Genomic DNA, 14170 nt, shown 5'->3' on the forward strand with positions numbered 1-14170 from the left:
CTTCAGTTTGACACGGAAATAGCGAATGCCGCTTCCGAGCTAAAGGAGTGAACATTCGTTTGTCAATTTTTCAAAACTATTAGTTGCCTGAAAACCAATATACTATCGACCAGCATTATGAATCTATGACAAAAGGTCGAAAGACAAAACGTCGAAAGGACAAAAGGTCGAAAGACAAAAGGTCGAAAGACAAAAGGTCGAAAAGACAAAAGGTCGAAAGGACGAAAGGACAAAAGGTCGAAAGGCGCAGAAGGTTGAACTGGACAAAAGGTCGAACGGGACAAAAGGTCGAAAAGGACAAAAGGTCGAGCAGAAATAACACACTCATCACATCAATCAAAGTTGAAGAATGAGCAAATTTCAAAGAAGGAGTAATTACTATGTAGCAATATTATGAATATCTAGATAGTTCTGATAGAGATAAAAAAGATTGTTGATTACGGCAAAAAATATATAATATATAATAATAAAACTTGTATTGCGCGAGACAGAGTTGTCCTATACAGTTGGCAAAAAAGTTGTTCTTTTGTTTTAACTTATTTTAAGCAATTTAATAAAATTCATTCAATGAGTGCAAATAATAGATGCATATCTAGGTTTTCTGAATGTCACTTAGATTTGTCAAAATAGTGCACTTCGCAGCCACGCAGGCGCACGCATTGAAAATACACCGGCGTGTAATATACGCCGGTGCATTTGATGTGCACGCCGCACCATTTTTACAGATCGAAGTGATATTTAGAAAACTCAACATCCATCTATTAGCTGTACTCACTGAATGAATTTTATTTAATTGTTAAAAATTGTTCAAAATAAAAGAGCAGAGATTTTGCTAACTGTGTAGGGCAACTCTGGAGCTAGATTGACTCTCTCCGTTTCAGTTCCTTGTCCATTTCGACCTTTTGTCCCTTTCGATCTCTTGATCCTATTGATCTTTAGTTTCTTTCGACCTTTTGTCCCGTTCGACGTTCTGTCCTTTTCGACCTTTTGTCCCGTTGGACGTTTTGTCCTTTCGACCTTTTGTCCCTTTCGACCTTTTGTCCTTTTCGACCATTTGTCCCTTTGACCTTTTGTCTTTCGACGTTTTGTCTTTCGACCTTTTGTCCTTTCGACCTTTTGTCTTTCGACCTTTTGTCACTAACCCCAGCATTATAAAGAAAGATAGGATTTGGGTTGTTATGCCAAACTGGACATTTTGTACTGGTGTTACGATAATTAGTTTAAACTACGAAGTATAGGATTGCCATTTTATTTCAATGTGGTTTGCATATAGGGGAACTGTTTCGTTTTCCATCTCATTTCTCACATATCATCTTATTGCGAACATGCTAACATGCGTGCTTACTGCAGAAAAAAATCGCAAAAATAAGAAACAAATTAAATTCCATTTCATTACTTTATTTTTGTTGTAGGATGAATATCGTAAAGATGAGATGAAGTCCAGCAGTAGTAACCCTAGATTTGATTCGAATAAGGTTTTGATTTGAATCGGCAGTGCGGCATGAAATAGATCTTCATGATAAATTGCGGGGTTACAAATGATCAATTAATAACATTTTCTCCACTTATTAGGACTACTTTTTATGGTGTGTAGAGAGTTAGGACAAATATGGAGTAAAATTGCACTTAAATTAAGATTAGATCGTGAATTTGGAACGAAAATTTGGTTTAAAATTTTGAATATTTTGGATTAGATTTGGATTATACATATTCGAATTGGGATAGATTTTAAATTAAATTCTCTATTAAAAAAAGGTTTTCGAATTGAATTCGATTGGATTTGAATTGAATGTGAATTGTATTCGGATTGGGCTTGGATTGGATATGGATTGGATTTGGATTCAATTCGAATTTGGATTGGATTTGCACTGAATTTTGATTATTTGGATTGGATATGGATTTGATTTGGAATGGATTTTTATTTATTTTGAATTGAATTTGATTGGATTTGAATTGGATATATATTGGATTTGGATTTGGCTTAATTTGAAAAAGATTTTGATTGATTTGGTTTAAATTTGAATTGAACTTAGATTGGATTTGGATTGAATTTGAAATTGATATCATTTGGATTTGTATTGGGTTTGGAATTGATTTGGATATGATTTGATTTTTTCTTTATTTTGAATTGAATTTGGATTGGATTGAAATTGGATTTGGATTTGGTTTAATTTGAAGGGGATTTGGATTGATTTGGTTTAGATTTGGATTGGATTTAAATTGGATTTGGTTTAATTTGAAGGGGATTTGGATTGATTTCGTTTAGATTTGGATTGGATTCGGACTGAAATTAGATTGGATTTGAACTTGATTTGGATTGCATTTAGACTGGATTTGGATTTGTTTTGAATTAAGATAGTATCTTGTTTGGGATTTGATTCGAATTTGGATTGGATTTGAATTTTTGATGCGATTTGGATTGAATTTCGATTGGATTTTTATCGATTTTAGATTGGATTAGTATTGGATTTGGTCTGCATGGGTTTTGTTTTGGATTAGATGTGTTCTAATTTGGAATATATTTGGGTTTGATTTGTATTGGATTGGCACCAACAAGCGGAATCATCTGATCGCACTCCAGCGGGAAGTAACGAGGCGTTGTACAGTTCAGCAGCGTTGTGGAGTATTTTCGGACCAAGTGAAGGTCCTGGGATATATGGTGTGCCAATATGGGGTCAATTGAGCCCCGCAAAATCCGCATCGCCAATTGGAACGCTCGTTCTATTAGAGCGAAAAAGCTTGAGTTGGCTCTTTTCCTAGCCCAACATAATATTGAATTAGGAGTAATTACTGAGACCCGGCTCAGTCCGAGAATTAATGTCTCACTCCCCAATCATACTGTAGTTCGCCTCGACCGCCCCAACTCAAACAGTGGAGGTGTGGTTATTCTAATCAGACACGGCATCCGCTACGAGATCCTGCCGCATCCTAAAACAAAACTCGTCGAAGCAATCGGTGTAGGGGAGAACGGTCCAAAATGCACCCCTGGGGCAAAATGGCCTCACTCATAAAATCACTCATATAATCTGTTGTAGTACATTTATGAACGAATATTACCATTACAATTCATAATTAGTTATCCAGCATTGAGCTCCATTGGAAAAAATCAGAAAAATCCATTCATATTCACTCAAATTCAACGATTTGCTATTCTTCCACCACATCCATAAGATTGTAGTTCAATCCATTGAGAAAAAACAAACAACCATGCGTTCACCCTCATTTTACATGCAATTGAGTCATTTTAGACCACCATTCGGGCCCATTTTGAAACATTTTTTAAATGCATTAGAAAGACATGAAAACCTTATTGTTTTGAATAGGAGATCATTGTGAAATTTAGCTGGGTATGTAAATTTTGCACCTATACGTTGAAATGGTTGGGTATTTTTGTTCATATGGGCGAAAACATCGAAAAAGCTTAAGGGGTGCATTTTGGACCGTTCTCCCCTAAAGATTCTTGCTGTTCAAGAGACTGCAGTTTTTGCCGTATATCTCCCTCGCCAATGCGATTCCACCTCCTCAAAACTCCTCGAAGAAGACCTTCAAAAGCTTACCGACAACAGATCCCGGTTTATCGTAGCTGGCGATTTAAACGCTCGACACTCCCTGTGGCAAAATCGAAAAAATAACAAAAACGGCTTCATCCTTGCAGATCATCTAAGCTTTGGAACTTGCGATATTCACTTTCCGGATGGTCCAACTTTCCTCTCTCCGACCGGAAACACCTCGACTATCGACATTTTTCTATCGGATATGGCTCTTTCGAAACCAACAATCCTTCAGAAATTGAGCTCTGACCACTACCCGGTGGTCTGCGACTTTGATTACTGCCCTACTCCAGCGGCCCCAATGATAAGGCGGGATTATAATCGTGTCAACTGGGTTGCTTTCAGTCGACTAGTAGAATCTCGCCTTCCGGAAAACCCACACCTGCCTTCCCCCGAAGCCATCGACCAACACCTGAATGATTTCGAAGAAGCCCTACATTCCGCAGAAAATGCTTGTATTCGGTGGGTACCGGTGAAACGAAAATTCGCAGTGATTGACATGCTCACCCAGCAAATCATCCAACAAAGGAATACCGTTAGGAGACAGTTCCAGAGAATGGGTTGCCCACTGAAGAAGCAAGAATTATCTCGCATCTTAACAAGTTGATAGGGGATCGGATGACTGATATTCGGAACAAACAGTTCTCCAACGACATCAAGCAAATGAAAGACTACTCGAAGCCTTTCTGGAAAGTAGCTAAAGTACTGAAAAAGAAGCCCAAGACCATCCCACCCTTGAAGGAAGACACTGGAGAAATCTTTGTTTCCTCTCCGGAGAAAGCCAACGCCATCGCTCGCAAGCTTATCGAAGCACACAACCTCGGTACCAGTGTTGCGAAACTCTTACTCGTGAGTAAAAAAATACTCACTCTTTACTCATTTTGTGAGTAATACTCAGAACGTGAGCTACTCACTAAATACTCATACTCACGCAGTGAGTAGGTCACCAAACTCGTTGCGAGTATTACTCACGCAGTGAGTAACTCGCAGGTGAGTTTGGATACCAATACTCTCATGTGAGTGAGCATAATCGCTCGTCATGAGTATTGTGAGTAAGATTGGTAACATACATTTTTGATTTTGTTAACAGTCAAAATTAACAAAAGGTGAACTTTTTAGGCAATGATGGAAGTGGAACTAAATTGAAACTAGTTGCATAGTAAATTCTGAAGTATAGGTGCAAATGGTTAGTGCGATTACCGACAGGATTGTTATGGGGTGGTTTTGAGGTTAAATATTAAAGCCATTGACATGAGATTATTGTTCGTTACTTTGTGTGAGTTTTTATGTGTATGTGCTCGTGTCTTTATGTGTACTAGAGTGGGGCGCAGTTGTATGGAGAAACGCAAACTACATCCAATCAAGTGAGATCAAGATTTATCTGAACCGTTTTGGGATACCGATCAACTGTGCAAAATATGGGCTCAATTGGTTGCGTCGCGCTTTAAATTTATATGGAGATAAGTATGGGAAATTGAACTTTTTTACATTATTGTCTTTAGCGGCTAAAATTCATCACCAATCACGTAACTCATTACGTCAGCATATACAGCTAATTGGCGCACGACCTCACCCGATATGCCGAAACACTTTGCTGAAGAAGGTATGTTTCTGGAACATCTACAAAAAATATTATAACGCTTCGAATATTTATTGTTTGAACCATATGGAAGAATTCAATGTTTCTGCCAGCACTACCAGGCTAGCTATGGTTGTTTGTGGGTAAATCCCTTTTTCATTCTTGACCCGATTTTAACGTTGAGAAATGATTCCGAATAACTACAATGAGCATACCAGACCTATAAGATCAATATTTTTTAAATAATATTCAGTTAAATTATTGGTCCATGTAGTTCGGCAGTGCTGGCAGAATAATCGATTTTTTGCATATGGTTTGAACAAGCAATCTTCGAAGAATTATAACTTTTTATGTGGACATTCTAGCAACGTACCTTCTTCAGCAATGTTTTTCGGTATTCTTCAGGTTATACTTTGACACAATGTGCCACTTGGTTTACGATGAACTGAAACCCCTAAAAATAAAAATGCAAAAATGTACGTTTTCCCATACTAATTTCCATACAAACTTCAAACGCGATGCAGAAAGCGAGGAAGCAACCAATCGGGCTCAAATTTTGCACAGTTGTTTGGGACCCCGAATGGTATCGAAAAACCATTGATTTGAAAAAATGACCACGATGCCCCACTCTAATGTGTACTCGCAATGTAGTTCCAACAAAAGATATTTTAGTTACTAGATAAAGATTGTCGCTGTCCTCGCTGTCCGGAACATCTAGGATAGGGGAGCTAAACTGCCGCTAACCGCAAGTCGAGCACATCTGTATATGGAGCCCCATATACAGATGTGCTCGACTTGCGGTTAGCGGCAGTAAATGTCAAAGAAGGAAAATCCATACGATTTGACAGCTTGGTACCCAACATGTTCCGGACAGCAGAACAAAGGGAACCGAAGCGAAAATCTTTATCTAGTAACTAAAATATCTTTTGTTCCAACGTACACAAATTAGAAACTTCAATAACACGTGTCTGACAAATCTAACAAATCTGAATTTAAATTATGGCAGAGAATGATTGCAGTTATTAAAAATTGATTATTCTTATAACGTTCTTTTTAAATACCACTTGACTTTCTTTTGATATTTTGTGAATTTTTTCGTTTGGTCAACTCATTGTTTAATTGACGCTGAAGGTCTCAAACGACTAACACCAAACCGTGTGAAAAACTAGGTGTACGTGATAAATTCTAGACAAATTGTAATTATAATCTGGGTGATGTACGATATGGAAATATGTAGTTCAAAAGTCTCGCGCTTAGTTTCATAGAGGCGGAACTGTATTGATCGATTTCTTTTCATCGATGTTTTATTTTTAATATTGTAGCGAATTGCGCTAGTTTGTCGATGATTTAATGGTTTGCTGCCATAAAGGATGAATGTATCTTGCACCAGAATTGATAATCACGGTTGTAACTTTTGAACCAATCGATTTATTAACAAAATATAAAATCGATTAAGAGAAATCGATCAATACAGTTACGCCCCTATGAAACTAAGCGCGAGAAGTACACATTTGGAACAAAGACTAATTAAGACGTCACTGTAGAGCTCACTCGAGGGACCACTTCTAGTACTGCATTTGGTCCCTCGGTACCCAAGTTTGACGTCTTGATGAATACCTTTTCTTCCATCAGCTTTGCAATGCAGTAGCCTATGGCAACAAGCCAAAGTTTGTTATGAACATCAGTTACGATTGTTTTGGTAAATATGTTTCAAGCAAATCCCCAGAAAGAAATACCAGCGCCAAATATACTCTCGATCTCTCGATGTGATCGATATCAAGACAAGATGAAGAGCCCTGATCGATACTGGATTGCATTGAGGAAATGGTACTCTTGCGGCCAGAGATTGGACCCTACGTAGAGTGGAAATCATTGGTTTGGCAGCGGTGGAGAACTAGGGTATCTGTTCCCATATTAATAACAGCCCGTATATTAATCTCAACCGTCGATAAACCAAATAAAAAATCAATTTGATAACAATTTCTCACATCATATGTACACAATAATGAATAGACCACCTTCTCCAATGTTTGGAGTATTATTTAAAATTCCGTTTGAGTAATGTTTTAGTTCACAAGACTCAAATTATTAAAAACAAAATTATAAAACACATTTATTTTCATTTTCCTACCTCTGAACTGTTGATTTGATGCACTGCTCGAGTGCTACTAGCAGATTCATCTCATTTCATGCCGTTGTTTTCCACTCAATTTCAAGCTAAAATGAATGAATCCTTTCAAAATACACTTCACAACACATAGAGCACATCACAATTTCACTATAAATATAATCAAACTTGAAAAACTAACGCGATTTCCTATAGTTTGATATAGGTTTATTTCGAACAACGTCTAAATTATTCTTGTCCGTATTCCAAACTATTTACATGGCTTGCAGCATCGGCAAGGGTTGCCGACCTAGATTTTTATTTCAAAAATGCTTAAATGAACTTTTACTGTGAAATTCAACTCTTATGTTTGTAAAACAAGGTATATCGAAGATATAAGCTATGACAAACATAAAATTAAACTGATAAGTTGGAAAACTACAACGAAAACTGGAGTTTTGTAATTATATTTCAACTCAAATACAAAACATTGAAGAACTCGGCATCACTGCAATCATATCGTTACGTATACACACAAGTAATAGTGTGCGTATTTTATGTTGGAAACAGTATTATTGATATAGGTACAGGCATAGGATTAACTTTTTTTGAATGTTATTGAAATAGGTGCATGGCAGTGATAATGTTTTTTAGCTAAATACTTCTTAATTGTGATAACAATTTCATTTTTGAAGTTACCAAATTGTTATCAATTAAAAATGACGTGAGCCGAGCATAATTATTCTCATGTTTCTTGATTATTGGGTGAGAAATAAATGCATTTCATATGCGCATTGGCTTATTGTTATTGATATAGGAACAGATACCCTATAAACAAGATAAACAATTTACAAAAAAAAATACGGACTATAATTTGCTTTCTATAGGCAGGAAGGACAATTAAACAGATAATACAATTAACGAATGTAGGCGCGCATTTATTTGGCGCGCAGTGTTGTGATGCTGCTTTTGCGCGCACTGCTTGCTTCTCATCATTGCGTTAAGTGAATGGAACAATGAGCGCATTAAGATTTTTTTTATTCCGTGCGCGCTATAGCATGATGTTGAAGCCGTCGATAGTTTGAGTGCAAACAGGTATTCTGTGCAAAACCGTTGAGAAACGTAAGGTAAGAATTATTAGATTATATAAGAAAATCCTTTAAAAACATTTTAAAGCGGCTTCTCTTTTAGGGCCTATTAAAAAACTTTTGCAAGGATGATCGAAAAGTCGTCTACGAAGTCCTTGGAGTAACCGAAAAGAGCACGAAACGAGGCTGCGTTCACACGTGATCAATTTGACATCTTGTCACCCTTACGATGTTTGGTAGAGATGCAATAAACGGCTGATCATTACTAGCCACCCTATAACCAGAGACCGGCGGAGTGAAAAACTGTCGAAATGGCAACGTATGAAAATGCATGAAATCGTGAAAATAATACCGGCATCACTTGAACTTTTTGCCTGCTTCTTATGGATGCAAAAAGTAAACAAGTCGAATTGGAACCGCTTTTGACGGTTCGATTGGAAACAAGATGGCGTCTTCGCCGATCTCTTATTATAGTATTTCTAATCATTACAACTCTTTTCACTCTACCCATAATTGGAATTACACACAGATTCTAAAGCTCGTAACTCGTAACATAAAGTATATCTGATATATTTGCGGCTCCTAATGACTCAAAACAAACGCTTCTCCCCACACATTCACGATAAGTAATGTTTTACAATGTACGTCATGCTGTTCAATTAACATTTCATAAATGGAAAATCAGGAAGGTCACAGTGATGTTTAGAAGGTGTAGCTTATGAAATTGTCAGGAGCCGTCTTTTCGTGCCAGAGTCAGTTTCACGAGAAATCATAAAAAATACAATGACTTTTCTACTGCCGCCCAGAATCAATACGTGGTTGAAAAGGCAGAGAAATCCAAAACAAAGATTGAAGTCTTAATGACGATACATGTATTGTGTGATGCCGCAGATAGATCTATTGAGTCATTTTCAGTCGGAGAAGCAATCGTTTTATGTAAAGATTAAGTGGTCAAACTATTTGAAGTAGTATGTGTAGACTTTTGGTAAAATTTATGAGCAAAATAATGAAAATGTAGGAATGGGTTTTCTGAAGATTACTAAAATTTAAAACAAATTCTTTGAACTTCGATAAAAATATTTTGTTTTACTGTAAAAACGCTTGTAATCTAGTATTTTGTAGCAATAGGTGAATTCGAGAATTCCGTGAATTAACCTCGGGAGAATCTTCGAAGCTGCCAAAAAACGATGGAAAAAAATATTATAATATGATTTTTGTTCATTAATTCATTTTTCATTGATTTCAATTTCATATTATATTAAAGTTTTGGTTCTTACACTGACAAATTGAGATATGGAACTTCATACGCCATCGAGGCTCTGCGTTGTGCCAAATTAGAATTTTCAGAACGTCAGAAAATCGCGATCGTGTTAAGTACCTGTTGCACCATGGAAAAATTGTCTAGTTGTCCAGTTGAAGCATAACCAGGATCGCTGGATATTAGGGAACATGACAAGAAGCAACTCTTTCCCTGCCGAAATGATTTGCGATTGTTTTTGAAAATTATTTCTTAACATTTTTTCTTATGTTGTGATCTGCATAACATTTGGCTAGTCGCCGTAGTAACACATGAAATACTAGTTACTCAGCGCTGTACTTGCATCAAGGTGATATTAAAATGCGGTTGTACAATTTTCTATTCTAGTACATCATGAGCACTAAAATTGCGTACTCTAATATGGGACATGAACGTCTTAATTAGTCTTTGTTTGGAAGCTTACACTGCCAAAAAATATCTATATAAGATATATGTGTCGCCGTTTTAAATTGTTGCAATAGCTCCACCCTAATATAATCGATACAGAACCACAGATAAATTGAATAATAGCTAATTCGAGACTACACATAAAGTTTATTTGGATATATATTTTATTAGTAGTTTGCGTGGAGAATGGTTATGTGTGCGCTGATATACATCATAAGTTAAATCTATGGATTTTTGCCAATAAATATGTGTGGATTTTTAGTAGTGTACCATTAAAACTTTGCATTAAATTTAAATCCAATAAATTTTTATTTTGTTTTTACTAAAAAATTATAGCAGTGCAAAACGGCCAATCTGATTTTACGAAAATATCGCACAGATCTGTCGACTGGCCGTTTTGCAATGTGAGTGACAGTCAAATCTGATATAAACAAAAACTTTGTTAGATTATCAGATGCGATCTTTGTTTCCCTCGGTTTATCCGGTTTAGTTATAGTTTAAATTTGTAATGTTTATTTTATTGGACACGAAAACCTGTTAGTGTGGCATTTTGTATCAGGTGATATTATGAATTAAATAAAACAAATTCTATCCGGATCCGACCTTAAAAAGAAAATCTGTTACTAAGGTAAGTTGTGCAAATAATAATTTTGAAGTGTTTTGCTGAGCTCCGAACAAACAATTACAGATCAAGTTTCGGCATCGGATTAGAATACGTACCAATGTTCCTGAATGGAGGACACACCAAGAGTGGCCAAGAGAGAAGGCTTGCTAGTCAAGCCATCGTGTCTGATGAAGACACTACTTGTATGGAAAAAGGCCTCACATTCAGCACTGTGTAAATGCCATTGTAGAATAACATGGACAACTATGCCAAGTACGTCAGTATAGGAAATACTGACACCCATTAGTAATTGTAATGTTGATTAGTATACAATTAAGTACATAGTGAACGGGGTCTCTAGTTAGCCTTGCGCGCAAAGGAGTAGGATTGCCAATCCGGAGATGGACAGTTCGATTTTCGGTCCGATTCATAGTGCAGGGTTGTTACGACTACGCGGATTTCGCGATTTTCGCGGATTTCGCGGTTTTCGCGGATTTGGCGCGGATTTACATAACGGTTTTAGAGTTTCGCGCGGATTTGGCGCGGATTTAGTTTTAGGTGGACATTTCTAAGAAAAAATCTTGGGAAGTTTATTTGAAAATTAGTTTTATCTATCTAGATGGGCTTTATTTTCATTAGCAAATGTTGTTGAGAACAAATTTACGTTTCATGTTTATTAACATTATTTTTCGAATATGTCCAAGTCCTTATTTAATGGCATTCATTTTTCAAAAGTCGTCAGGAATTCTTTCATAATATTGGAACATTTTGTATTTCCTTTATAACATTCACCTAGTACGAATAAAGGTTTATACAACAATTGAAAACATAAAAATGTTCTGTGATTTAATGCAAATGCCTCATTCTAATCTCATTTCAAGTTCTTCCGCAGAAAGTCGATCAAAAATTAGAAGATGATTCTTAAAAGTTATTTCTGGGTTTTTATGATATTTTAGGTTAACTCCGGTGGTATTTTACAGGATTACCAACAGAAAACGAAGAAACTTCTTAAAGAAATTTCCACAAGAACCCTATGATAATCCTTGTATAAATTCCTTACAAATAAGTTTCCACAGCGTAAAGAGGATTTCTGCAGCATTAAAAACCCGAAAAATTATTAAGACATTTTTGGAGGAATTTCCTGGAGTGGTGAGCGCAGGAATGACTAGAGTAGAGTGGGGCAAGAGTACGCACTTAGTTTTCAATCGATCATGTGGCCCTTATGAAGCAAGCTTCTGCATATCAAATCAGTGGCGATGATTCATATACTCTTCCTTTATGTTACCCAGTGGAAAAAATATTGAAATTATTGAGATTCGTTTTAGTAGAACCCTTATTGCAAGACAAGTGAAAAACGCACTCTTACCCCACCGGTGGGGTAAGAGTGCGCATCGGGTGGGGTAAGAGTACGCATTTATCCAATCATGTGCTTTAAGTATATATTAACATAAATAAGAGTTAATAACATTTAACTCATGTTTAATGAGCATATATTAAGGAATATTTAAAGATTACCTAACTCTTAAAGGGGGAGGGGGTCCTAAAAATGTGCACTTTCATACGAAAAACCATTGTTTTTTATATATACAAAAAACTACAGAGGTAAAAATATATATCAGGTTTCGCGTGGCGTATACAAAGGCATTTTCCTTAAAGAAAGTCCACCAATCACGTAACGTAAAATTTGGCTATTTCATCACCCCTCCCCTCTATCTTACACTATTTGTATGAATCCTCTAAAAATTATATGGATCGTCACACATCTCACAACCCTCCCAGCTAAACGTTGCGTAATTTATGAATGTTTCTTTTGATTAAATGATATTATCATTTAGATGAAATTGTGTTTTCGTACTATGTTTAGGTGTACAACAAGTCCTAATACAATTTCATTATTTCGATTCAGTGCTTTGTTCGCTAAGTCTTTTCTAACACCGAATTACTTCAACTTATCCTAAAAACTTGTGATAGTTTCAAATTCTGTCCCTTTTTTCTTAGTTGTGGATCTTTACGCTTTGGAAGAAATCTTATTTCGGCCAGAGATACGGGTTTGAAAACATAACTTGAAGATTCATATGCGTACTCTTGCCCCACCGGTTCCTGCGTACTTTTACCCCACACTCCCAAAAATTATTCAAGTAATGTTTTTGACTTCTTGGAAAACCAACCGGAGTGGTGTTCTGTACCATAAAGTACTCTTTACAATAGGTTATCGAAATGGTATAATGTTCACCTGATTGAACGTATATATGGTAATGAAATACTAGTTGCGGAAATCCAATTATTTTTAGCAAAATGACCAAAAAGTTATCAAACTCCATATCTCCCTTGTTGTTTATTCAAATCGTTTACAATTACACATGATAATAGTTGGCCAGAATACCTGTCAAACTGATTTAGTGCTGCTAGTTTATCTTTTTTTATTGCTTCAAAAAATCGAAAACGTACTCTTACCCCACGCGCACTCTTGCCCCACTCTACTCTATAGAAAATCGAAAAGAATGCCGCCTTGAATTTACAAAAGAGTTATAGCGATGATCACAGATATTTCTTTAATAAGTGCTCAAAAATAGAACCGGGAGTTTTTCCGCAGGAAGTCACCAATCAATTTCTGCAAGAATTTCTAAAGCGATTTCCGTAGGAATTCATGAAGGGATTTCTGCAAGTAAGCTCTAAAGATATTCCGCAGGTTATTTGTGGAGAATTTACTTGAACTCACGACAAAATTCCCAATTGAATTACAAAATAATTTCCCAGGGGAATTTTTGTAAGAATACTCGGAGGAATTCCCACAGATGTTCTCGGAAGGGCTGTAGGATTTCTGCAAACATTTCCATGAAAATTTCCGGGAGAATTTCCGGAGGATGACCCGCAGAAATCTTTGGGATGAATCGGTGCACGAAAGATGAATTTCTACAGGAGTTCTCGGAGTTTTTAAATGAAATTCCAATAAGAATGGTCAAAATCTGCATGAAAGCTTGTTACAAGGATTTGAGGAGAAATAACGGACTTATTTCTGTTGGAGTTTACGCAAATTATTTTGCCAAATTTCCAAAGAAATTCCTGAAAATATTCCTCTGGACTTTCCAAAGGAATTTACGCTTGATTCTGACTTAAAAGTCAACGCAGCTTGAGCAACTATGTTAGATTTAGTATTATTTGTTTCTTGATATGAATTCAAATATTTGTTTCACAGAAGTTTTGTTTAAAAACGGAGCTTCATTGTTTAATTCCTTAATATCTAAGCAAGTTTGTCTTGTGATCAATAACTACAACAAAGCTCCCTAATTAATTACTTTAAAAGAAATTGCGGTTTTGGCAGATATTTTAATATTTGCCAGGTTTATCTTTAATCAATTATGATCAAATCTCGCCCTTAACATTCATTTGTAATCAACGTTGTGCCGAATTTTATGGAGTTCTATCAACAAAAAAAAACCTGATAATAACGGAACAAAACATTCCAAAGCCATAATCTAATCCAAAAAGCGGTGCTTATGGAAATAGTTTTGACTGTTTAGTTCTTGTTTCCTCAG

This window comes from Armigeres subalbatus, chromosome 1 (assembly GCF_024139115.2).
Source record: "Armigeres subalbatus isolate Guangzhou_Male chromosome 1, GZ_Asu_2, whole genome shotgun sequence".
NCBI classification, from domain to species: Eukaryota; Metazoa; Arthropoda; class Insecta; order Diptera; family Culicidae; genus Armigeres; species Armigeres subalbatus.